Source organism: Cornus florida, unplaced genomic scaffold (genome assembly GCF_030987335.1).
Source record: "Cornus florida cultivar Cherokee Brave unplaced genomic scaffold, ASM3098733v1 CherokeeBrave_3.0.0_Hap2_Chr08, whole genome shotgun sequence".
Taxonomy (NCBI): domain Eukaryota; kingdom Viridiplantae; phylum Streptophyta; class Magnoliopsida; order Cornales; family Cornaceae; genus Cornus; species Cornus florida.
Window position 1 is genome coordinate 25,058,802 of NW_026775578.1, and position 4,166 is coordinate 25,062,967.

The 4,166-nt window shown below is 36.9% G+C and overlaps 1 pseudogene; it reads right to left on the bottom strand.

Annotated features, from left to right (window-relative positions):
- Positions 1-3,610: 3,610 nt before the first annotated feature.
- LOC132272127 (small nucleolar RNA R71) lies at positions 3,611-3,709 on the bottom strand (annotated as a pseudogene).
- Positions 3,710-4,166: the final 457 nt, after the last annotated feature.

Below are 4,166 nucleotides of genomic sequence, written 5' to 3' on the forward strand. Positions count from 1 at the left end.
GAATCATTAAAATCAGGAGCAATAAATGATATTATATGCCAAATGCATTGTGTTAATACGTCAATGCATTGCCTCATTTTAATTAGGTCAGTCACTGCATTTGATCATGGAGAGAAAATATCTAATTTCAATACATGCATAATACACAAAATTATCAAAAGTCGGTCAACCATTACATTTCCAGATATACCAAAATGTGCATACCATATAAAACAATTCGCATAAATTCCAAAAAGCTACAAGTACGTAGACATAAATGAACAACATTATAAAATTAAAGTCAAATACATGTTGGAATGACTCTTAAGAATCAAAGAGTCATTGTTGAATTAGTCGGCTCATCTCCGAAATTGGTATGTGGGACGTTGGCGTGCCAGTCGATTGGCAATTGTTTACATCTGGTATCTTTGAATATGATGATGGGACAAAATGCAATCCAATTTACATCTGGAGTCATTGTTCAATGCATGTTCCACCTTAATAGCACACTTGCATGGTTAGTTAATGGAGTATTGAGTTCACCACCATTAATAGGGGAATTGTAAGATTAGGTATTCTAGGATATTTATCTATCTTACTTTCCCGTTTTAGACTAATTTCGTGTTATTGCCCTTTTTAGGTGTTTATCCCCAAAATAAGCTAATTCAGCCAAATAAGAGCTTAAAAGAAGCTAACTCAAGCTAGATGGAAGAAAGGAGCAAAGTGAAAGCAGATTGAAGCAAAGTATGGAATTCAGCAGGTTCGATCAATCACAAGTACACTTCGATCGATCAAAAGTTCATCGATCTAGACATTTCAAGATGGATCCAAGCTCTTTTGTCCTTATCCAAAGATCCCACAAAGTTCGATCGATCCAACAATTCTCAGATCGATCGAAAAGATTCCATCTTATCCTGTTGTACCACCCTACCTACCACTTTTGTCTCATTCCCCAAAATATCTCAAATCTATCCTTATCCAAAAAGGCACCGCCATGGGAGGATCGATCTAGCTTAAATTTGATAGATCTCAGCCATGTTCGATCAATCTCACCATAAGTTCGATCGATCAAACTTCCTCAAGCCCGAAAAGAGACAAAATCCAGCTCATTAAAAGTTGGCTCATGGTGTAATCATTGGAGGAATATTGATGTGCGAGCCCAGACTATTGGGTGTGACATTTTAACCTACCTATATAAGGAATATGAGCCATTCTTGAGAGCATACTTGAAAAAGACTTTTGACACAATTTCCATATCATATTCTTAGTGAGGAAGAAAAGAAGAGAGTGGGATAGAGGCACAAGCTTGGAGTTCTTCCATCAACCAAGAAGATGAGCAATTTCTACCATGGAATTAGCCCTTGAGGGTTAGAGGACACCATCCATGAGTGGCTAGACATCCTCTTGGGGCTAGATTTAGCCCTGAGCATGCTTTATACATCTTGATTTATGTATTTTTGAGGCGATTTGTATTGTGATATATGTTTTGACATTTTTATATACATAGATCTTGTTTATTTATTGATTTGTACGGTTTAATGCTTCCAATTGATCATTTCATTCTATCCATATATCTATGTATGCTAGAATAGATGTTCATGTGTTCGTCTCTAGATTTTGTGTTATTAATGCATGTATATGTGTATTGATGCTATAGATCTAGAGATTGTCAAGACATAGTGCTTAATAGAATGCTCTTGTGGTTTATTTGATGGTTCATACTCATTTCTTGATGGATTGTGCCCTCTCTTAGTTTAATTAGTTTAATTTCTTGTCATTAGCTTAAAAGTAGTGTAGTTGTAGTTTAAATGTTAAATGAGAGGACAATCCATACTTGTTGTTTGATGTTCCATACTTATGAAAACAAGTAGCATATTTCTCTAACCTTGTGATGTGTTTGGATTATGAGCTTAAAGAAAGAATTAATGGCTTAGTTTGATATATTGTGATATCCACTATGTTGCTTAGACAATATATACTTAATTAGCCATCCATGCTTGTTGAAACAACCACACACACAGACTATTGTTGCAATGCATGTTTTCCCCCTCATTAATCATTCATTAACGGTGTAGAAAAGTTATGTTTAGTGGTGATCTCTAAACCCCAAGATCTCTCTCTATCTTATTTTCTCTCTATTGCATTTAATTGTTTACTTTAGTTTAAATTGCATTTTAGTATAATTCAATCACCAACCAATCTTTTGATCACTCGACCTACTAACCCTAATCTCGATTCCACAACCTAATACGACCCACCAATCCCTTGGGACGATCCCTACTCGCCCTAACTATATTTTTAGTGAAAGGTAGTAGTGGCAAACTATAAATGTAAAACTTGGCCACACTCATCTCAGTCCACTCTTTAAGCTTTGGTGCTCGACGGCGGCACCACCAAGTTTTTGGCGCCATTGCCGGGGATTGATTGAAGGCAACGTTGTATTTGTGGAATCAATTAGGAATTAGTACACTTTTGATCGTTTCTTTACTTTATTTTCATTTTCATTTTGGTTACTTATTGTGTTGGTTCTTGTTTGACTAAGTACATTGAGCTAGAAGGTGAGCAAAGGAGCATTTTAAGCAAAGAGCTAAGCAAAAGCAAGAAAAAAGCTAAAATCTAAAAAATTTGCAAGGCTAAAATTGAAAATTGAATTGAAGTGCTAAAGGAGCCTTTGTGAGCTCTTTCTTAACTCAATCTCTAGTTAAATCGCCGGCCCGCGTGGAGGCTTGTATTTCAATTCTTAGATAAATCGTGAGCCCACGTGGAGGTAATTTTATTATTCTTTGCATATTGTTGATAGCATGGGAGTATGGGATCATTGTATGTGGAGGAAGTTTGTTGATTATTGAATTGTTGTGAAGGTGAACTGATTGTTGATTATTTGTTACTTGTTTGTGTTTTACTTGTGCATGCATGGTCGAAGGTCATTAAATCCTACTCTTATCCCTCTTAATTTGAATTTAGAATCCATTATTCGTACACCTAGGGGAAGGGGTAATTTTAATCATTCTACTTCTACAATGGAAGTACATAATGAGGACCGTGTGGAAGACCTTGGTCACATAGACCAACAAGGTATCCTCCACCCCAATGTGCGTCATGATAACATGCAAGTACCATTAGGCATGCCGAGGCCATTCATTCACCCACCATAACAACAAGGCCAAGTTCAATTGGGAATGCCTAAGCCAATGTTTGTTTCACAACCTCCCATAGTTCAAGGTAATCAAGGTGCCCATGTTGCATCTCCAATTGTTAACCATCCCCTTGTTTTATGACATCACTATGTACCTAATGAATATAATGCACCTACATGCATTCAATTGCCACCATTTAAAGTACACCACTATGAAATCAAACCGCAAACCATTCAAATGCTTCCTAACTATCATGGACTTCCAATTGAAGAACCTTATAAGCATTTAAATGAGTTTCTTGAATTATGTTCCACCGTGAGATACACGGACATGCCGAAAGAGGTCTTAAGGCTTAAACTTTTTCCATTCACCCTTAAAAACAAGGCAAAATATTGGTTTAACAATCTTACGCCTTTTTCAATAACTTCTTGGGCAAAAATGCAACAAGAGTTCTTGAAGAAGTACTATCCAGTTTCTAAGACCAATGCCATGAGAACCTCAATTCGAGAGTTTTCACACGGGGATGGGGAAACGTTCCATGAGGCATGAGAAAGATTCAATGAATTGCTTAGGAAGTGTCCACATCATGACATGCCCAAATGGCAATTAGTTCAATACTTCTTTGAGAGTTTATCCAATAATTACAAGGGTATGGTTGATGCTTCCATGGGCGGCTCTTACATTGATAGGCATGAGGATGACGTGTGGCGTCTTTATGAGAGCATGAGTGAAAATTCTTTAGATCAAACTTTATCTTCTAAGAATGGTAGGAATTCAAATGGAAGGAATAGTGTTGGCTTACATCAAGTTGACCATTCCAATGAAATAGCCGCCGAGATGAAATCCTTATCTCAAAGGTTTGATCAATTCTTGATCAACCAAAACTCGGCAAATCAAGTATCTTCCTTCCCTAACCATTCCCATCATGCATCCAATGAATCATGTATGACTTGTTCAAGTGTTTTACATTCTACTCCCAATTGTCCCCATGGACATGTGCATAGTGAGCATCATGAACAAGTCAATGCAGCTTTTGTTAATCAAGGGAAC